The sequence below is a fragment of the Zosterops lateralis genome, assembly GCF_965231275.1.
Source record: "Zosterops lateralis genome assembly, chromosome: 1".
In the NCBI taxonomy this organism is placed as follows: Eukaryota; Metazoa; Chordata; class Aves; order Passeriformes; family Zosteropidae; genus Zosterops; species Zosterops lateralis.
Window position 1 is genome coordinate 66,030,018 of NC_139762.1, and position 23,139 is coordinate 66,053,156.

The following is a 23,139-nucleotide window of genomic DNA, read 5'->3' on the forward strand; positions in this document are numbered from 1 at the left end:
CGCTGCCAAAGACAGACTTTTTCTGCTCCTTCTCTCTCATCACCAGCTCCCACTCAGTGTGCCTCCTTAGCACGCTCTGTGATGGTGACACACACTCCATTGAACCCTGCTGGAGTCTGAAATTCCCCAGCATGAGACAAATAAACAGCCTTTTTTTATTTTCTTTTTTTTTCTTTTTCTTTTTTGTCTAGCTTCCCAGACTGACATGCTGTAAAATAAAATAAACAAGGATTTTGAAACCTACGTTGATCAACACTGGTGTGGTATGCAGAAACTATGTTGTGAAACAAATGCTTTGAATTAGGACAAATGCAAAGTCTTAGGGCTGATTAATAGCTACTGCAGTCAAAGACTTCTGAGATTTTTTTTCAGTGCTGTGGGCCAGGACAGAATTTCAAACATATTAATTAGCAATAGTGTGCATGTTTGTTGCTGAACCACTAAGCCAAGGAAAGTAAGTGCTAGAACAAGCCAAGAAATACTTTTGGATACTCTGTCACAAAGAAATCAAAGCAAGAGTACCACTGTCAGCGTCTGCATTAATCAATCTGTAGGAGTGCGTGACTTTGAAGATAGGGAGAAATGAAAGCCTGATAGACTAAGGATAGATTTCACTTGCTAGTCATGCACCAATATTTGGTAGATTGATTCAGTCTGACTGATGAAAAGTTCTATCAGCCTTCTGCTGCATCAAGATACAAACATGTCCAAACAGGTAAAAATGTTCATCTCAATAAACTAGTTGTCCTAGTGGTATATGAATAGGATGTCTACAACAGCTGGAAGAATCCTCACCGTAAAAATAATATTTTCCTCTTTGATATGGGGATTTTTTTTCATATAGACTGAAGAAATGTGGATTTTTTTTTTTTTTTAATCAAACTATTCACTAGGCATGGGTTGATTAGACACCATTTTTACCTCCTCCTTGGATTGGGATTTCACATGGTGAAGACAGAGGTAAGAACAGAAAGTTGATGAGCCTCTATTGTCTCTTCAGCCAGAGTTAGAGGTGAGGAGCTGGCTGCCAACCAGAAAAATCACCTGCTCTAGTGAGCTGGTAACTGAGTAACTGATTATCTGACAAAGAAATCTGGTGATTACGAAGGAAAGGGTCTCAAGGTATTTTGTCATCTCATTTACTGGGAAGAAGAAATGCTCTGCAGGAATAGGATGTGATGCTAGGTGCTTAAGGGAAATCAATGGAAGTCTATATGCAAGGGGAAAGGCAAGATCCTGAAAACCTAAAAGGACTCAGATGAATGCTCAAGAATGGGGGGAAAAAACTTAGGTAAGTGAAGGAATATACTTATATCACTATTTCCTTTAGCTCCATTTAGCTTTACTCCTAAAGCATGAGCTAATGGCATAAAAGCCCTTGGGGAAGCTGTTACATTACATGTTTCACAGCATCTGTGAAGAGGTGAACTGTGATCCAGAGCCTTTACAAATTTGGTGAAAAATTATAAGCTCCAGCAGCTGTGTTACAGTGAGGGAGCAGCACAGGTCCTGGTTCCTCGCTTTAGCAGCTGAAACCAAAATGCCCAAGTTGAAAGAGTATTGAAACATGCTCTGGTTAAGTGAATCAGGAGACCTTTGTCCACTATGATGGAACCCACCACTGTAGACTTGAAAATGTTTGCCAAGACAGAATTATTAGGACCCTGGTCTCCATAATATTGACACCACTGAGAAGTTTCTCCATCTGATTTCTTTCCAGTCTGGAGCAGAAGCAGATATTTAGATGTCCTCTGAAATTTGTTGAGCACTTTTTCAGGGCAGGAGATCCATACTGGGGAAAGAAAAATGTGCCTGTGAAAATACTCAGCAAGGCATTCAGGCTGGGAAATACTTTCAGTTCTGACTACACGGTGCTGCTTGATCTGGGAAGATGTCTAATTTTCAGACTTGTAAAAAAATATATCTTTGGCCTCCCCTGGTAGAAGAGAGTCCAGGAACAAAGATACTGCCAGTGTCAAACCAAGCATTGTGAGAGAGGTAGAAGTTAGTACAGATACATCCAGAAATGGTATTGTTAAGGCTCCATCTCCTGGAGTCATGCAATTATGCAAAACACTCATGGTTTCAGGGTTTGTTCTTTTAACACCTTGTCTTATCATGGTTGAAAAGTCAAGTTGGAAATGGCTGGAGAGCACAAGGCAAGCAAAGGCAACCACGGAATTCATTGGTTGGTTGGTTTTCAATTGCATGATTTGGATAAGGGGTTGAGAATTCAAGAAAGCTTCTCCAGCAGTAGTGAGAGCTGCTCTAAATGATTCTGCAGGAAGCACTAGCAGCAATTCTCATGAGGTCTATACCTGACCCCTTGCTGCTGTGATATTATTTACTTCATGCCAGTCCTATGTGAATGATAACACTGTTTGGAGGTGTTCCAGCAGAGCCCTGTGGCACAGGACTGTATCATACCATATGAAACTTTTAAGTGCTGAGTAACCACTGTCTGAGAACCCACTTCTTCCCTTCTGGTCACTTCTGGAAACCAAAAGTCAAAATTTGCTTTAAAACACAACTTCCTCTTGCAAAACCTCAGCCATACAGCAGACAAGTCCATCCCCACCACTACAACACTACCCCACAGGTCAGACCTGGTTCTAAGTCCAAGTGCCACAGATGCCTTTTACATCTGTTAACACCATACCTGTTAGGAAAGTGGATAATTACCTGTGATTACTCCAGCTTAAAATATTATGTAGGGGCTCCATAAATAAGGACATCAAACTGGTAATGAAATCTATGATGATCAAGGAAGTTGCAACTTTGTCATATCACTAAAGGATTCTCATATTTTCAGTTTTAACTGGTGGCTGATGGATGTTGCTTTCCTAAAGCTTTCCTTTATAAACAAATAACATGCTGAATTTTCTGCTGCAAAAACTGATTTTACTAATTGTAATATTTTCTTCCATGAACCTTTGGGCTGTTGCTGCAGTTATTAACCAGGTTGATTTTTCCAGTAACAATTTGTATCAACATATTAGAGTCCTAATCAGTTCCCAGACACATACACACCTATCTCCCACTGTTTTTGAAGTGTGATGGCAAATACAGTATTTTGCTTTCTAAGCTATAAAAGCATTTTTAAAAGTTCAAATATATTTAATCCATAAAACTAATTTATGCCTTTGCAAGTAGGAGAAACAAAGGTTACCAATTAATGGCCTGAGTTATTTAAAAATTACCGAGGTAGGCAGTTTTCCTCCCGATTTTTGATGACTTTTCACATGCAAATGTTGGCCTATATTGTACATGCACTTACTAAAGGTAGACTCCTGCAGATATGGAAATCTTTGCACAGTATTGAAAAAATAGATTTAATGTGAACTCTGACTAAACCATAAGGTGGTGGTGGCATAAAGTACATCTGTTATGCTTGTGCATTACTCTAATCACATGAACGGCCAAGAAAAAGTCTGGGGAAAAAATTCTGAGCCCAGTAAAGTAAATGCCAAAATTTCTCATTGATTTGGGACGAGGAACAGGTTTTCACTGCCTTGCAATGTTTCATGGCTTGCACCACCAGGATAAAATACAGTTACAATAAGAACAGTTTTATTTAATCAAAATTGTTACTTCAGTCTCCTGAAACTTCCTACATATTTCTTTTTACTTCTTTACCTTTTTTATGGGACCAAATTTAGTAAAACACCTACATGCATGTTTAATAGCAAAGATCTCTGAAGCCTATTTACTGAATAGCAGTGTTCTGAATGTTTGGTGGTTTTTAATCAGACACATATCTAAAATTTGGTTGGATTATATCCTTACCTATCATAACAGCAATAAGACACAGCAATGTGTTTGATTATATTTTCTAGATTATTACTGAAACTAGTTTAAGTAATGTGATTCTCTGAGATATTACAAAATATCATCTCAAGGAACACATTGAGACAAAAAACTGTAAGGAAGAGAGTGGTGGGAACTTTGAGTCACCCATGCCCTTCCACTGGATGTTTTATTTATAGAAGCAGGACAGCTAGACTGAAGACTAGTCAACAGCAGGGCACATTATGGAATGGGAAAATAAATGCCTTCTTAGAGGTTTTCATAGACACATTCAAGAAGAACATATGTGGATCCAGAGGGTGGATTAAGCCTTCCCTGATCATAGTATTTTATGTGAATAATATTGAAGACTTTAGCCTTGATCTGGTAATACGAGCTTGGTTTTATTTATGCAAATACTATTGATTTATTAGGCACCCTTAACTCTACATCACAGACCAGTAAAGGGGAGGGAAGGAGTGAAAAACTACTGCTTATTCACAGCTTTCAAGAAAGTCTTTAAGGCATTTTGTTCTGGGAGGCGAAATTATCTATTCCCCCAAAGGTTCAATGCAGAGTAGCTGAGCTTTTTTAATTGGTTGAAATTACACTTAAGCTCTGAGATTTTTCTCTCCTCTCTCTCCTTTCTTTTTCTCCTCTTTCCTTTCTCTCTCTTTTCTGCTTTACTTCCTTCCTTCCTTTCTTCTTTTCCTGCTTTTCCTTCTTTCTTCCTTTCTTTCTCTCATAGGTTTGTATCTTTTTTCTTCTACATCCTACTAAAAAGAGTCTCAAAATATTCCTGATGGACTGAGGCTTCACAAGGAGAATAATAGGCATAATAACTATCATACAGTTAGAGTGGAAAAGAGGCATGCTGGGTATATCTGTCTCCCTATAGATGCTGTTCCATTTTTATTCAAGTGGAAATTGCAAGAGTTGTGTAGATGGGTCCTCTGAAGATCTCTGAATCAAACCAGTTTTAATTAATCTTATCAATCATTTCAGAATAATCAAATTAATGAAAAAAATGTGGTCGACTCTTTGATTCCAGCAGCAGCTACATTTTATCATATGAAAAAATGGTTTTTCCCTTTGTATTCTAAATGACTGAAATTTGAAAAATAGATTTGTTAACTTCATAAAGGGCAGTAAATGTTATTACAAAAGTGGTTGGTTAACTTGTCACTGTTCTGTTCTGAGGTTTGGAGTAACACTCACAATGGTATTATTGATATAAATAGCATCTTTTTAGGAGGAGGAAGGCAACATGTTCCTTTGCAGCAGTTCATTTATTAAAACCTCAAGTAATATTCACCCTTTCAAAATATGGGAGCTCCCTGAAAATAAAGGGTATATTAATGAGGGGCATATAACTCACTGAGCTTAGAGATATTCTATCATTCTTTAGGACTGTAATACAGATTTTGATAGAGTCAGGTGTATGATGAAGAGCCATGGTTGCTGCATGGCACTCTGCAAAAGCAACGGGAGTACCTAGCCCATCTGCTAACTGCAATTTAATAGCTTGACTTCTGGCACATTGCTGGCAGGAAAAGCGACAAGCACTGCTTTATACACTGAGCAATGTGCAGTCTACACTAGTTCCATTTTATTTAGACAGTAAATTCCTCGGGGCAAGGTATCTTTCTGTGCTGTGTTTGTCTAATACTTTGCACAACAAGGCTCTAGGTTTGGGGCTAGGTGTTTTTGCACGGTGCAGAGATGCTCAGGCCAGCAGCACCTGAGCTCCTGCTGGGAGCAGAGGCAGCCCAGCTACAGCCCCGTAGTGCTGTGCTTGCAGGGCTGGGAAAGGCCAGGCTCTTGTGTGTTTCTGACAAGGATGGTGCCCTGCTATGCCACCAGGCTGCTGTGGGATCTGTGCCATGCCAGCACCACCATGCCGCTGTGGGACCTGTGCTGGTGGAGGAGCTGTGCCCCCCAGATGTGCCAGCTTGGATCTCCCCTAGGTCAGGCACCTTTGTGCCATGACTTGTATCCCAGGACAGAACGGCACTTAGTTTCCAAGGTGCAGTGACACTACTGAAAAACAGAGCCCTGCAGACACTGCTCTGTGACCTGTGCCCCAAGCAAATCCACACAAGCAGCTCCTTTTGCCAGACACATCCAAACCACTCCAGGTCTCCTGCCTGTTTGGGACTCTTGGTTCCACCATGTGCCTGTTCCTGTGAAACTTGTATGCATGATAGTAGCACCAGGGATTTCACCAGATCATATTACCTATCTAATCTATACAGACTCGATTATGGTGCTTTCTTGATTGTATGTCTGAGAATCCTGTGCTTCACAGGGTGTTGCTCAGATTGGTTTTAATGGGATTAAAGAGCTTTTAGAATTTGTTTCTACAGGAATTCAACCCAATTTTTTGATGCTATAAGATCTACTCTGGCCATAGGAATTTATTGATGTCCTGCAGATCCAGGATGTGTCAGTTCCTCCCTCTGACCTTGTGTTTCAGTGCTGACCTGCATGTTTTCAATGGCACATTCTGGATTTCATTTTTCTGCTTACCCTTTTTCTGTACATTGCAACTCATCCTTGCTTTGGGAACATCAGTGCAGTTTGGGCAGTGCAGTAGCAACAGGTGACAATGAAGTTCTTTCTTGATTCTAAGTGCTGATGCCAATACTATGATGTGGTAATACTACAGTAACATTCATAGCATTAGTCTTGAGTCCCCTTCTTTCTATGGACATGATGTTTTCCCATCTCTGGTTCTCACCTTTCACAGCATCTTTCTGTGTGTTCCCTTAGAGCTGGGAGGCTGCTACCTGCACTTCTCCCAAATGACAGAAGGAGAAGGGAAAGGCAGGAGACCAGCACATGCCCTTCTCTGCACGGCTCTGCAGCTGTACCAGTTATTGAGCTGTAAACAGATTGTAGCAAAAGAGCAGGAGAGGGAAGAAGGCCATGCTAGGGAGGAAAATCCTGTATCACAAGAGATTTGGGTCCAGGTACCTCTGGTATCATCTTGTTAACATCCCTTTGAGTGACAGATGCAAGAACTCAATACCTAAGTTAAACTATTTTTTCTTTTCTGAAGAATTTTTCTTTCTAAAGAACTTTTAAAAGATATCTTAGAAATGGAGTATCCCACAAATATCAAGCAAAAGTAAATGAAATATTTTTACCATTTCAAATCATCCTAATTGAATGAGAAGGCTGTGTATAGAACTGTAATTCTGTCCAGAGGCTGCTTGTCAAGTCATGTTTTTATTGTAATTACCTGATTTGTTCAGCTTTAATCGTATTTACTTTCGAAGGTCAGCTGTCCTGCTCTGAAATGGTTAGTGAAGGCTATGAGAATACATAATACCCATGGGGGAAAGCAAAGACCACATTATGCTCTTTTAATTTTTACTTCACAGCAGAAAAGGTAGTATTTGCCTTCACTTCTCAGCGGTCCATATTTCTCCATCAATACTATTTCTTATTTGGTACATAGTAACTCCTAGAAGTGCTGCTTGTGTCTGGTCTCCAGTGAACGCTTCAATATATATGTCCATAATCAGCATCAACTCGTACATCAGAGACCTTAAAATTTGAAGAGGCAAAACAAAACACAAGAAAAACAGTATCATTCTTTTCAAAGAGAACAGAGAGGCTCAAAATGTTGTGCTACACCCTCCCAACTTCACTTAACATCACAATCACAGAGTTGTCAGCTCTCTCAACATCACGAGCATGTAGGTGAACAAATCATGTTCTGTCTTCCTGTCTGGGTAAGACATCTAAAGAAAAATACTTTGTCTCCCTCCCCCAGAATAATTTCTACAAACTGGAAGAAGAACAATAAGTCTTAACAATGAACTTAAAAGCAATCAAATATACATTATGAGCTTTCAAAGTTGCTCTAAGATTTTGTTGTTGTTGTTTACCGTTTGACAATGTTACAAACTTAGCTGTCTAAAAAGATTTGAAGAACAAAATAAACCCATTCCCCTAGGAATATGAGAGGTATGCACATTATTCTTCTATCTCAAGAACAGTTTCAGGTTGAAAACTAAACTTTGAGCCTCTAATCATTGGTGTTGGGATATCCTGCAAGGCAGACCTTTAAGATTCAATTATCACATATAATAAAGGAAAAAAGAGCAGGTTCAATCTTTCTGTTTAAAATTAAACTGGTTTTCAAAAATAAAGCTACCTCATTATTTTCTTTGTTCAGCAGTCCTTGTTTCAGTTCATCAGTTTAATCTTCAGTTTAGTTTCCAAACTCTGGCCATGCAATGGAAGACCACAACTGCAAGGAGGGCCCAGTGGCACCTGACTCATGGGTTTTTCCACAGAACAGCCATTTGGTGTGCAGCCTGCTGATTAACTGTACTACAGCATAAATCTAGCAGAGGAAAATCCCCAAATAACAAAACAACCTAACATGTAAAACCAGCAGTAGACTTTTAAATACACTTCATTATTTTTAAAGTCTTCGCGTTCCTTACAATTTGAAAGGAACGTTAATATATTCATAAGCACTAACCTTAAGTAGTGCTGCGTGCTCAAGCATAAATTCTATTATCAGTAGATCTAATGCAATTCTTGGAAGAGGAAAGTTGCTGAGTATTTGTTGTTGTTGGCAGCTTCTTGTTGAATATAAGAACTTTCCTAGAGCTCATCTAAAAAGAAAGACTTTTGTAACTCCTTTCTCACCTTCATCTCCTCAATTACCCTCTCCCCTATTCTTAACCATATTGAATCACTTCTTTTAAGTAAAATCTTCTTTACTTTTAAGCAAAATCTACTAACAGAGTTAAATTTCTGTATAAAATTTATCTTTAAGGCATGAGCACAGTAATTTTCCCAAGTAAATAATCTATACTGTTTCCATTTTTGTAGTTTTTTCTCCAAAGTATGTTTGATTAGAAAAAGATTTCTAGCTGTTTATTTGACTCAAGTAGTTGGACACTGTGTTACTCAGTTGTGTGGTGAAAAATGGAATGGAAAAATTCACCCATTTTTTTTTTTCAAAGTGGGCAATCTCTCTCCTACCTATTCTAGAAACAGCTGTATTAAATTTTTCTGTGTTTACCTATAACTGCACTCTTCAGGTAAGTGGTCTTTTCTGGTAACTTAAAAAAAATCCCATTGTCATATCTCCATTTCTGGGCTTGCATGAGCCTCTGACCCTCTGTTCAAGGAGATATATTTCCAGTTTCTTTTCTTGTGAGATTCTTAGAGGACTGAAATAAGGATTTTGTCAGTTCACATTAGCAAAGCTGGGCAGAGGAAGTTACACCACACCCACTTATGCAAAGCATATTATATATCCATAGGCACACCTCAACAGCATTAAACCATAATCTAAAGAAACCAGAGGAACTGTGAGACAGGGAGAATTAGGTCCATCACAGGGTTTATCCTGGTTCCCTCAGGTCCTCACAGTAACTCCCTGTGGCAGTTTGAGGTCTATCAGCACAGTATTTCCTGCAGCACACGCCTCCTCACCTGCTGCTGGCTCAAAACACGACTAGAAGAGCCCTAAAGGAAGCAGAAACAAGGTAAACCATGTAAATAAGGATACCATGGTTCATCTCAGCTGTGGTCTCCTCCTGCACATGAAAAATGCACCCTGTTGAAACACTGGACTCTTTCACTTTTCATTAAAGAGTCGTACACATCAAAGGACTATCTACACAAAAAGGAGACCAAGTCTGGGCTATTCTATTTACAGGAATCAAGGGACTGCATATAGAACTCCTTCGTTTAGTGACATTTTAACATCAGCCCAAGATATACAGGAAGATGCTGATTCCATAATAAAGATAATTAAATCTAGGAATATACTATATAAGATATATAGTATCTTATCCTTTCATCCTGCCCTATAAGTTAGGAATTCTAGAACTATACTTAAAAAAAAAAACCCAAGCAAACAAAAAAAAGTCTTCTAATTAGAAATGAGATAAAGTATTTCTTTTAGTAAAATCCCATCTCTAAAATTGACCTGTATTCAATAATAGTGCAAATAGTGCATAAAGAGCAGCTCTCTTCATGTAAACTGCTCCAAAGTTTACCCACCTTCACCTCTGACTGCTTTTTTATAAAGGATATGCTGCAATGACATGCTCACATATGGGACTATGAGGTTAAACTAGGCAAGACTTTAAAAAAAAAAATTCTATTGTACACAATTCCATACTTTTTTACATTCCTTTCAAATTGTAACCTTATATTCTGTTTTCAAACTTAGAACTCTTACTCTTTGTTATATTGTATGTTTAACAATTTCAAATTGTACCATGCCTCCTCCCTTACTTAGAGAGCCTTTGTTCACCGCTTCATCACTACCTGCAAGTAGAGACAGGCAATCACAGTCTGTAGGCTACAATAATAATGGCACACCAGATAACATCACCAGATCAGCTTCATGCTACAAACACATCTGAAATTTTCCATGCTTCAGAACTACTAGGAGGCTTGGTAATCTTATAAGTATTAGGAAACTTCTATTTGTTTCAAGGGGATCTAGTTATGCCAAGGAAAAAAAGGACTTGCTTGGACAACTTGACACCTGAAATATAAAAAAAAAAAAGGTGACTAGAAGTGGTAAAAGAGTAGAAGCAGAAATAAAAATAGCAACATGAAATAAGAAAAAAAAAAAAAAAAAAAAAAAAAAGAGAGAGAGAATTAAATATATATTCATCCTACTAATCCCTTCAGAAGGCAGAATTTCACCAAATCCTGACTTTTCTAGGCTCAGCATTTCTGAAACTTTCCTGACTTGAATTTGAAGACGGTACTTAGCATTTGTGTGGCACAGGGATGAAGAAGAGCTATTATGTCTTTTAAAAGTAAGGAGTGACCAGTGAGTAATGCTGCACTCATTTCTCTTTTCAGCTTATATTTTTAAGAATATTCTTACTAATCATGACTGGGACTTTTTAAAGGCGTGAGCTAACTGTTTTGCAAAAAATATGAATAGAACCAAAATACAATACAATTTCATAGGAAATTTACAAGAGCTGAAATTCTGGGGACATTAAGCTACAAATTTATTGAATACAAAGTTAGACAGGACACCAGAAATCTGAGTCTCATTTCTCAGTCATCCTAGGCCCTTGCAATCCATATGCATTACTCTGTATGATGATCAATTATTTGTTTTTTATTAAAATACCTCTTCAAAGAAGACAAAAGATCTTGATTTGGTGCTTTGTGGTGTCAATTTATCCCTTCCAACCAGTACTGTTAAGATGTGCACCCTAACTTCTATCTGAATGGGGCTCCTGCCTCGTCACAAACTCTATTTTTTTTCTTAGGTAGGACTAATTAGCTGTATTCAAAATAGTTTGTTTGAACAAGCTTAGCTACAACTGATCCAGATCAGTTTGTGTGCCTGTCTCCACAATGTCTTGGTCACCTAGAATCCTCCACAGCTGCAGTTCATTATTTCCCAGTTACTGATTCCCAGCACCAAAAATGCTGAATGGTACTGGCCCAGTATTGATCCTTGTAGTAACTTCCTAATGTTAGGATACAACTGTTCAACAGAGAGTCAGCATTACCCATTGACCACTGATGACTGTGATTTTGAAAGCTGTCAGGTGGCCAACTTTTAATCCATTTAACATGTTCTTTATTGGTGTTGCATAGCATTGATTCCATAATCAGAATATTATGCACCACTGATTCAAAGGTCTTTGAAAAGTCCATTACATTTACAGAATATCCCATCAATCAATCCTCAAAACAGAACAGTGAAATTATACTTTCTTCCTCAAGTGTAAAAGATGCTTATTTTCTAGGATTTATTTCTTCTATTGCATTAGAAATGAAGAAGCTGGTAATATACCTTATCAGCAGATAGAAGGATACCATCCCCCTCATTTCCAAATGCAGGGAACAGAAATATTTATTGAAGTTTTCTGTCCTTTTTGCATCCTGAATAATACTGCCATTTCCTCTCCACCATGTTTTGTTGCCATCTTGATGGCAGAAAACTTCCAAACATTTTAGATCATCCAACACCTATTTGTCCTTCATTCTATCATATGTTTGTCCATTACAACAAATATAGATTAGTACACTTTTTTCTCCTTCTCTCGAATCAAAATATAATTTATGGCCATGGAGTTCTTTTCATAGAATTCCAACTTTTCATTCATATTTTTCTTTCTGGATTTTGTTTAGGATTTTACCAAATTTCTCTTCTTTAAATCATGATGTTGTGTGCATATATACATCATTATTATCAATCAATGTCAATGTTGATAAACCAAACCTCTTCATGTTGCCTCTTACTAAACTTGTTACCCGATTGACTGAATATTGGAAAAATTGGTATGACAAGAGACCTTAAAATATGGAGCTTGTAGTTAAAATGACGGTCCCACAGAAGACAGTCACTAAGGATGCATGAAAGGAAAAAGAGTTTATGTGGTTTATGCATATGACCTGGGCAAGGGACACAGAAGAATCAGCAGAATTGAGAGCCATTGTGGTTCTTGCTTGCTGCTGTGAGGAGAGAACCTTGACAGTCTATAGGTTCTTTCCCAGATCCTGCTCTTACCTTCATAAATAGCTATTCTTTACACAATTTCTTCCAGCAAAGTGAATTGCTTTTGTCATTTGCTTTCAAGCTGAGTCTTCAGTTCATAATGAGTCTTGATTCAAAATGAATTTTCTAGGTCTGACTTTGTCAGGTCTTTTTCTGAAAATCCTATTCACAGAAATTATCTTGAATAAGGTTATAAACATAAATTACCTCTTCCACTTATTGAAGCTTTAATTCCTGCTAGAACCTTTTGTGTAGTATATGCCCTGACACAGATACAGTTGCCTGCCCCAAGCTTGTAATTCCTCTGCGAATGGAGCAATCAGTACTTTTCCTCAAAATATTAATAAACGTAAGGTCTCATTTTATTTCACTTTCTAGATTCTCTTTGTGGTCATCTGTGTCAGTATACTAAAGTGATAAAGCAACAGCAAACCTGCTTGTCTATACTTTTCTGGAGTACAAACCACTTTCATAACATTTTTACAGAGTAAACACCTCAAGCTTGTAACGTGTCAAGTAAACATGGTGGACATGCTATCTTCAAGGCAAAGCTTTTCTTCTCCTAATTAAATCCTTTAAAATCAGCTAAGCAGACATACAGTTGGCACTAGTATCCCATCTCGTGATCTCTTGTGCCCCTTTCCAGATGTGACCAGCATGTGCTGGACAGCTGTTTTGTAATTCCTACTTCTCTTTGGCCTTTGCCAGCCTTTCTTTTGTTACAGCTGAGGGAAGTCTTGTGCACTCCTCCTCGCTGACTTCCTGAGGCACCAGCATGTGGAATGATCCTACCTCACAATCTCATTTCATCATATATAATATAACTGTGCTTTATTTACACTGAGGCTACCCTATATTCAATGTAATCAAATCAGGCTCACTGATCCTTAGACAACCACTGGTAGTTCCAGCAAGAAAGGAATTAATTTTTATGTTATAAAGAAGTCTAGTAAGCTACATATCTGAATTATAGTTCAAAAGAAAAGCATTTGGAAATATTTGTAATGAGCATCCTTTGATTACAATGGAACCAAGATTTTTTTCTTTGACCAGCTATTTTGTTTCCATTTTGAAATGCTGAAGAATGGATAATCCATCAGTACTGTCTACACAGTTCGAGAACTATTGTCAGGACATATAAAAAATGCCTGAAATGTGAAGGCCTGACACAATGCACATTTATGTCAATAACAGTGCATTTTTCTACAGAAGTCATGGATTTTGCATCAGATTTCATCACAAAGGAAATGATAAAATGCTTGAGAACTCCAATCCTGTTCTGTTAAATTAAATGAAATTGCTATAGACCAAAGGAAAGCCCAAATAGTTAGTATGGAGAAACAATAGGATTGTGCATTCTTAAAGAAAATGGAAAATAGTAATCATATTCAGAAGAAAAATGCAATAAAGAAAACAATTTGATGTAATATTCTGTTGGCAAAAAAGATATCTCATTTTCAATTTAATATTAAAAAATTGCTCAGATTAATTCTCTTCAGTTTTCCAATATACATGCATGAGCTGCATATTGAGCTGTGCAATTCATCATAAGTGTTATTTGCCAATATAATGTCCAGACTACTGACTCTGACAAGAGGGAACAACTTACTTGATACTTTACATCCTTCATATTCTCAGTTTCTAACTCCTGTCAGAGATCGAAATATTTCATGCCTCAAACATTGATATAAAGCTTTGCTCATTACAACAAAAACTATATAAAGAAGCTACAACCAAAGAAGCCTCCCTGAAGATACCTGACTGGAACATTGGAATGAAAGTCAAACTGCTGAGATTAGATAAAGGGAAAACCCACTCTTCAATCACCTGAAACAAACAAGTAAACAAGGAAAAGAATGTGAGTCAAACCCAGCAGCTGGGCTAAGAATCATCTCTGGCTTGCTTTGAGGTAGGGAAAGCCATAGCCCACAGACCCATTTGCTGGGAGCAGGTTTGCACAGATTTCCCCCCAGCTGAGGTGGGTGGAGGAAGTTTGGGTGTGTTGTAACCTCTGCTCAGGGGCAGTAAACCCATCCTCCCTTACACGAACTGGCTATGGAACCCCCAGCCCTTGGGAAGGCCACATCCATGGGACATTCAGGTGAGAGACAGCTGAGGGCGGGGCTTAATCCATCAAAGGCCCCCTGAAGTGCTCCCACAGTCATCCTAAAGCCTTGTACCACAGGACTGCACATGATGCAACAAACCCAGAGTCTGTTTTAAGAAACAATGCCAAACTCCCCCCGCTCCAGGGAGGTGCCTGGATTTTCCTACTTGGCCTGAGTGTGCATTAACCCATCAGATTCTATGCTTTTCAGGGGAACCTTCACCACAAAGAAGACCAGCTGGAGAGGAACAATGGAGCATGGTTAGGATCCACATAGTGGTGATATTTTCTTTATTCTGTCCCTGTTACTCTCTTGCTGCACCCTCCACCCATTTCCTATTTCCTTCTTTCTCTCACACTCTCTCTGTCCCATCCTTACTATCTAATAAAACCCATACTATTGTCACTGACCTTGTCATATGGTCTTGTTTGCACCTTAATTCAGGCAGGGGCAATTTCTAAGAGCCTTGGTAATTGGATCTTGACAACTCCTTATGTATGTTACAGTGCAGTAGTGTTATTTAGCTTATTTAAAAAAAAAAAAAAAAAAAAAAAAAAAAAAGTAAAATGGTTGATGTTGCCTACCAGTGTCTTTTAAAAGCACTTGTGCGAAGAGTATGTGAAGTACACAGTGAGGGAATAGCAAAAATGCAAATACATTTTACACTGCCTGAACATCAATCCACAAAACGTGTACTCTATTTGGTTTTCATCAGGCTATTTCTTTACCAAAACAGTCCAGTGCTTAGTATCATGTAGATACATAGGTGACAATAATGGAGGTATTACTTCAAAAATTTGCACAAACATGCCTACAATGGTTTAGCTAGACCTCTGCCCAAATGGAAGAACATGGACAAAATGATCTCTTCATCAAACTGCAGATGCCCAGGATGCCTTTTATCCCCAGTTTTTCAGGCAGTGTCCAGATTCCATAGCCTAGCTTCTGTCTGTGTACTTAAAGATTTTGGGAAAAACCTGAATAGAACATATTTAGTAAAAATCCAATCTGCAGAGTGCCAAAATCCAGTTTCACTGAGACTCCTGCTCGTTCCCATAATGCAAATTTATATTATCTTTCAAAATAGTAATGGGAGACTAACACAAACCACATTGAAAGAAAGAATTGTTTTGAGTTTCACTGTGTATTTGCTCTTCCATAGCCTGGCTGCATCATAGGTGCCTTCCCTGTGTGTCTTTAGAAAAACGTGATCCCAAACATTGATGGAAATTTGGGTGGGATACTGTAGATTAACAAAATCAACTTTTTTTAGTCTTTAAAGTAGGAAAGATATTCAAGGTTACAATTTTGGTGTGGAATAACGTACATTGAGATTTCAGGCTTCACAGAATGTCAAGTAAGTGTAGGACTGTTTTTGGGGTGGTTTTTCTACTCTAGTGAAAACTTTGTTTGGCAGAACCATGGTTTGAATTCAGCCCTCCCATACCACAGGCAATATTCTACCAACACAAACATTGGCCTGCTGCAGTTAACACCACAAATACAGCTCTTAATTGGGCTACAAGAATCTGTTCAGTCAAGAAGGAAGACATGCTCTAGACACAGCTGAAAAAAGCAATTTCTCAGGGTAAGAGGCTGCCATAGACACAGAGAAATGACACAGGCCCCAGTGCCCAGTTCCACCTGTACCTCTGTGGATGGCAGGATGGCTGCAGCTGCCACTTGAGAAGCAGCAAACAAATTTATGATCCAATCATGCTTCCCTCAACCAGATCCAGGTTTTCCTGTCTTACAGACACAGTGACTATTCTTACCCCTTGCTTCTGGATCACTAAAACTAATTTTATGCCTATTCTACCTAGAAGCCATGAGTTGGGTCTGCCACCAGCTTAGTTCTTACCACTTCAAAATTATTATGAATAAATAGATGGGCATACAACCCAGCCTACAGCCTGAATAGCAATTTGCCTTTCTTTTTTTAGAACCAAATACCAAAGAGATTTTTTTCTCTCTCTGTTTGTACCATATCCTGGCTTCTAATACACAAAGCAATTCACTGGAAATAGAGCTCATCTCCTTTTTAAAGTACTTTCCTTCTTTACATTAATCAGAAGTTAATCAGAGTAAGTGGGAGTCCCACATTCCCAGAATAGCCCAGAAAGCATTCAAGAAGCAGGAGTTACACTGGTACCCTTCTGCAAAAGTTGCCATGACAAGGGAACAGTTCCTTCTTCTAAGTCTTTTTTGATTGTTTCTGAGGTCATCTTGGGCAGCCAGCACTATGTGAGAGAAGAATGAGAAGCTCAAAATCATCATAATAATACCAAAATAGGCTAATTTTCACATTATGTAACTAAATGGGAAAGGAAATAAATGAAGATAGCATTGGATTAAACTAATGCAGTTGCAGATCACTGTAGTCAGAGTAATCATCTTGTGTATGATTTAAAAAGAAGAGAGTGTTTTATTTTTTTTAACGGATCCAGCTGCAAGCAATTGTGAAGGAACTAAATAGTCTAAGAAAGAAGCAAATGTTGTTTGTTTCTTTCTTTCTGGGGGGAAATTAAATAAATAAATGACTCAGAATTCAAGACAGTCAGACTCCACAAACAGACCATTTGATAGGTCGTCACAAACCAAAAGATCAGTTCTCCATGAAATGTCTGAAAGGTAGTGTACAGAAAGATTTAACTTCAGCATCTCCCAAGTCAGTGGGAAAAGAAATATTTCAGACTAGAGGTTTTATCTGCCTGCTGGAATTTACCTCCTTGGGCAACCCGTGTCTCTTCACTTTTGGCATTTCCTCACTAAGTTATCCCTGGTGACTATCACTCCTTCTTCACCTTCAACTGCTGTAGAAATTAATCCTGATGGTTCTCAGACAAACCTTTCAGTTTATTAATAAAACCACTCCTAAATAAAAAAGATCAAACAATGTAACCAGTTAGAAACTAAAGCAGCAGCCATCAAGACCTGAAATTTAGGAACAGAAGCAGGTCCTGGTCAAACATGCAAGACAGTAAAGGGCTGAAATATATTGCTTGTCCAACAGGGATCCCTGGCTGTTCAGGTAACTGGTCTCCAGTATCTCATTTTCTCACACTGAAGTCTCCTTGTGATCCACACACCAGAGAATTATCTCCTATGTTGCCTGTAGTGTACCCAGTCCTTCAGAATGTAATGGCATAGAAGCAGGGGGGGAGGTGAGAGAGGAAAGGGGAGAAGTTAATTAATTTTTCCCAAAAGCTATAGAAAATTACTCCTTTTACATCTCCAACTGAAATAATTTCAACCTGCCTGGTGTGATTTACTGCATCAACCCATCCTTAAGGACTACAGTAATCAAGTTGTCCTTTAGTAACATGTAATTGTCACCTTTCCTCCATTGTCTTGCAATACAGGAAGGACTACCTAAAGCCATAAATGATGGAGAGGGTTTAAGGCTATGAAACAAATCCTGGGGCAGCACAAGGTGTCTAATTCTCAGTTAAATAATTAAATGTCTCTTTTCTTCCCTCAACAAACTGGTCACCTCTGAACATTTCTTTACTGCCCCTTGCTGTCCTTGTTGCAAGGCAATGATGTGATTTTCATAATGAGCAATCCCACTGATGCCAACAGGACCACTCAACTGCTTGTGCAGTGTTTGCAGATCTGGGCTTCTTGACTTGGCCAACTTCCCACATGATAGAGCTGTCACACACTAGAGAAACACGATTTACTTTCTAAAGTGCAAAATGAGACAGAGAATGTGAGATAGAGGAATTATAATGGCAGATTGATTTCCTATCAGAGAAGACAGATCATAAAGGGTAATGTTTCTTGGACCTTTTCAAATGCATCACTTGGTAGCAGTCTGAATGTAAAATGTTATGAAAAAATACAAACTATTACAGAGAGTGATGCTGTTTGACCTGCCTGTTTAATAGGCTCACTTTTTTGTTTTGTTTTGCTTTTAGTTTAAGCAGAGAAAATTAATTGATTGCCTTGGAGATTATTAATTTTGAAATTAACCCTGAAATTTGAAAATCGTGTTTGTCAAAAAATACTCTGGGATTTGTAAATATTTAGAGTGCTTGTTCAGAGTACTTGTGACTTCTTCAAACTATTCTGCACATACGAGCTCTTCTTAGAAGGAAGTATAGAAATGTTTTGTTGATTCATAGTACAGCTAACAGTTTAAACATCACCCTGCAATAGCACTCATCAGTAGGGGTATCATTTTTCTTTCTCATTTCAATAATAATTCATCTAAACAAATAAGCCATGCATCTGTTGGGCATGACCATGCTGAAAGTAAATGTAGAGAAAGCCATATGTTATTCAACTGGACGATGTTATAGGTAACACTAGTTTTCACAAGCGTGTTCTATCCAGTGGGTAAATCAACTTTTCTCCAAAGGATACTTTATGGATACTTTATGTGCATTTTCAATAAGTTGTTCTCCTGTGTTGCTGAGATAAATGGCATGAATTTTATTGTACCAAATTCAGTATCCAAATAAGACAAATAGAATAAAAGACCATAGAATTTGCAGGTGATTTATTCCATGAATTGCAGCTGTGAATTGTCAGCAACTGGAATGTTGTTTTTCTTTCATTGACTACCTGTTGGAAATATTCTGATGTTTTCAAAATCATTCTTAATCACTCTTAGTAATCATTCTTAATCACTCTTAGTTTACCATCTACTCTGGCTTAGTTGACTGCAAATGAACTAAAGAAGAATGAATTTTATTGGACTATAGCTAATTGTTCATGTTTATGTAACACACTGACCTTGAATTTACTTATGGTTTATAGCACAGATTCTTATTATGAGAAATGCAGATTTCACCTTTTTTTTTTTTTTTTTTTTTTTTTGGTAGGTTACCTGGACTTTAAAATCTTTAAGTTGGACAAACATTCCTACCAATAAATCATTCACTAGAATGATCAGATAAAGTATACATGAAATATGCATTAACATAATTGAAATGAGTTAATTTAAGAGCTCGAATTTGTTTTCTGAAGCATTTATCCAGCACTACAGAAAATAGCATACTTATTGAATTTAAAAAATGATACTTGATAAATGTAGAGCTGACAGCACACTGGAGGAAAACTATACAAGATATTACTGAGAAGGAAAAACTTTTCATGGAAAAAAACCAAACCCACCAAACAATTAATTCACTGCATATCCTACACTGAAAATGTTCTTACTTGTCTGGGCAAACACAAACTAGTGTTGTTAAAACGGGAGTTAAAATCGGAAGGAAAAATGCATGGTAGAATCATCATAAATGCCAGTAATGCAAAATGGGGAGACTGAAGATTGTTTGATAGAATTGTCAGGGTGTGCTCCAAACCAGATTTATACAGTCATTGGTTCTTTATACTCTACAGCAACACTGATTTCACACTCAACTTGTTTGCTCTTGTTTCTGAGGGGGAAAAAAAGGGAACGTTTCGTATATTTATATTATTTATATATTTTCACCCTTCATTTGTGATATTCCTCGCTTAAAAAAAAACCCCAAATTAGTTATTTGGTGGGGCTTCAGAGCCTTTTGTAGACATTAACTAGTAACATTTCACAACATTTTTCTGAGGCAGAAAATTAAGTTTTAAAATTCCCAGTTGTTGAATAAGGAAATTTAGGGACAAAGGTTAAGTGATTTACTGAAGCCACAGGAAAAAGTATAAGCAGTGGAATAAAAACTTGTTCCAGCCCATTCCTGTGGCTGGTAACATACCAGAGCACAGGACAATTATAAAATTTCACACACTTTATCCATAGTCTACCTTTTTGCTCCTTCCCCTTTCTACCCAGATAAAAAACATTTTCAATCAAGCATTATTTCATATACAGTAGTAGTATTTCTATTTCTGTCATCTTGCTTCTTCAAACTAATTTTTCACCCTCGTTTAAAAGGCTTCATTATCTTACAGACAAGTTAGTCTTCCTCTCAGGATTAAAAAGTTCTTGTGGATACTGAAAACATGACCACCACCAAAGTGTCCAAGAATAACACTCACAGAGACCACAAATGATGGCTCCACACCCTTTGTTGGAGCCTTTGGAATAATGAAAATCAAGTTTTAAGTCAAACCAAATGGCTTTTTTCAAAGCTAAAATGTAATCTCAATGAAAACAGTTACTGAAAAAAATTAATTTAAAAATATATTTCCAAATATTTTAGACTGGAAATTTTGAAATCAGATTAAATTTCTGTTTTCTGATTTAAATGTTTATTTATGAACTAAAAAAAGTATTAATACATTAAATCAAAAATTTCCCCACTCTTTATTCTTATTATCTTTGTTATGGTTGCAATAAATTGGATAAGTTGTGGATTTATTTCTGTTACTCTTATCTTCACCTGTGTGTTGTCCCTCCCATTCCCCCTATTTCTTTTTTGTGTCTCTGTGTTCAATTTTCAAACCTTCCTTGACTTTGGAAGGCAGAAGGAAAAAGTGAAATAGTGTGAATAAGTTACCACACATCCTGAAGTATTGAGAAAATGTAAAAAAATACAAAGGTGGAGGGAAGACGAAAAGCTGATGCTTCATAAATTAAAGGTTTTAAGCTAAAGTGACTTAGAACAAAAAGTTTCCCTGCAAGTGATTTGAAATGAGTATTTTTAAATTGTTTGGAGGTGTGAGGGGAAGGAATCAGGTGGGGTCTATATTTAAAATTCCCCTTTGAACTTTCTTGAACGGTAAAGGTGAAGAGTATTTTGGGAAGCCTTTTCCACGAAGAAACCTGAGATTTTAGGTGAATGGGGCAAACTACACAACACCTTTTAGGGCATTTTTATTACGTTCACTAAAAATAACTTTCATTTTTCTGCATTCAGGTAACTGCATTTATGTAGGGCACATCAAGAAAAAGCAGTTGTCAAGACGTTAATTGCCCTGTAGTCTTTATATAAACTTGCTCTAACAGGCCAAGCTTACTTGAAAAGATTCCCTCCCCTTTCTGCAAGTGTCTTTCAAATACACAGTTTGTGTAAGCAGTGTGTTTGTCAGATGCCTCAGGCTGCCTGGAAACAGCCTTTCCTGAGCAGGAGCTGGAGACAGACCCTAACTCCTCCACTGGATGCCGCCTGCACCAGGACACCTGAAGCCTTCACTGAGGCAGTGCTGTGTGATAAGCACAGCAAATACAGGACTGGAGGGAGAGGAGCTTGCAACAGACATCCCTGGAACTCCTAAAACATCAGTTGGGCTTGCACACATTTCAGTAGTGGTTAGGGTTGCCCTCATGCAGGCAGAGACTTGTGGGGGCCTGCCTGCTCTGAGAATCTCTCATAGGATTCATAGCCCCTCAGCTGTTTCTCCCATAGCTTCCAAGAGATAGTGAAAGCTACTCACAGCATATCTTGTTTGTACTGGATACATGTGGATCTATCAACAGCCAAACAGGAAAGAAAACTTCACATAAAATTCCTTCTTATTTCAGTTAAATAACAAAATTAATTTCTTGAAAGACCTTATCACAGCAATATAACAATGGGATATAATGGTTTTGGTACTTGATGGAACTTCCCATGTTATTCTCAACAACATATTTTAAATAATAGCTAATTCCTTTTAAAAACTGATTCATTTTGATAACACCACCAACAGAAGAATCACCTGAAGCCCACATTAAGCACTTGCTAATGAATGTGTAGGCTAAATCCAGAGATTTAGCTTTAAAAGGCACGTGGAATGAGTGCCAGAAAAACGCAGCAGGCTTCCATCTGTACTTTGCTTCGATCTGATACAATTAAATGGACCTTTGTGTGACCTCCCTGACCTATCCAGAACTCCCATTGGCTTTCAAGATTGACAGTAATGCCAGCGAGAAGCTTATGAAACAGGGCAAATCTGCTAAGGAACGTAAACCCCTTTTTCAATAGTGCCTCAAGCATTTAGGCACAGATCTTGGAAAGGATCTTAACAGTAATAAACTTATTACTTTTTAAACTTTTTAAAGACCACAGCCTCAATGCCTAAGTTTTCCAGTCTTTGACATAACCTACCCAGCCAGAGGTCTTCAGAGTCTAAATGATAAACAAGCCTAAGGTGCTTTGAAATGCACAGACAGAGTGTGCCCTACACATTTAAACAAGTACATCCTTGACAAATCCCAAAAGCATGCCAAAATCCTGACTCAGGACTCTACTGAGTAGAGTTTCTAACTCACAGAAAACGGACAGTGATTGCAGTAGTAAGGCTGTGTTTTGTTTTGTTGGATTGGATTGTGGGTTTTGTTTCTCATAATGCTTCAGATTATGGCCTTCCATTGAGCTGCTTTTTGTCCTTAGAGGCAAAAAGCCAGTCTAACTCAGTATTGGGGAATTATTAATCCCAGGGCACCATGGAGTTAGTGTGGTCAGTCAGGAGCAGTGACTATCCCATAATTGAAGGTTTCTAAGAAAAGCCTTATATGGTTTTGACCTGCCATGAATGCATCTCAAGGGCAGGGTTCAACTAAACATTTCACTTATGAATGCCTCTGCTGTTATCTAAATTGTTGATATCTTGTTGAGGAGTGAACACAAGGGAGTGTAGTATGAAGAGAACACAAGAATGTGGAAATAATGGTGAGAGATAGAAAGAATATTAGAACAGAGAAATCAAATGGCAGGAGATGAAGAGGAATGAAACATGCCTTGCAAGGGGCAAGTCACACAAGGCATGAAGAGGGAGGTTATTTTGGAAAATGCATCGAACCCACCTCCATTTCTATTTACAAGCTGATTCAGCAGTTCCTGTCATTCAAATCATGTCTCAACA

At 37.9% G+C, this 23,139-nt stretch overlaps 1 long non-coding RNA gene across 1 annotated transcript in view; it reads left to right on the forward strand.

Moving 5' to 3' along the window:
• The first annotated feature begins 1,157 nt into the window (after positions 1-1,157).
• Positions 1,158-23,139, forward strand: part of LOC310916003 — a 55,538-nt gene continuing 33,556 nt past the window's right edge. Inside the window, exons 1-2 of the long non-coding RNA XR_014591245.1 lie at positions 1,158-1,291; positions 14,620-14,669. This is a non-coding gene — a long non-coding RNA (uncharacterized lncRNA). The remainder of the gene's footprint in view (positions 1,292-14,619; positions 14,670-23,139) is intronic.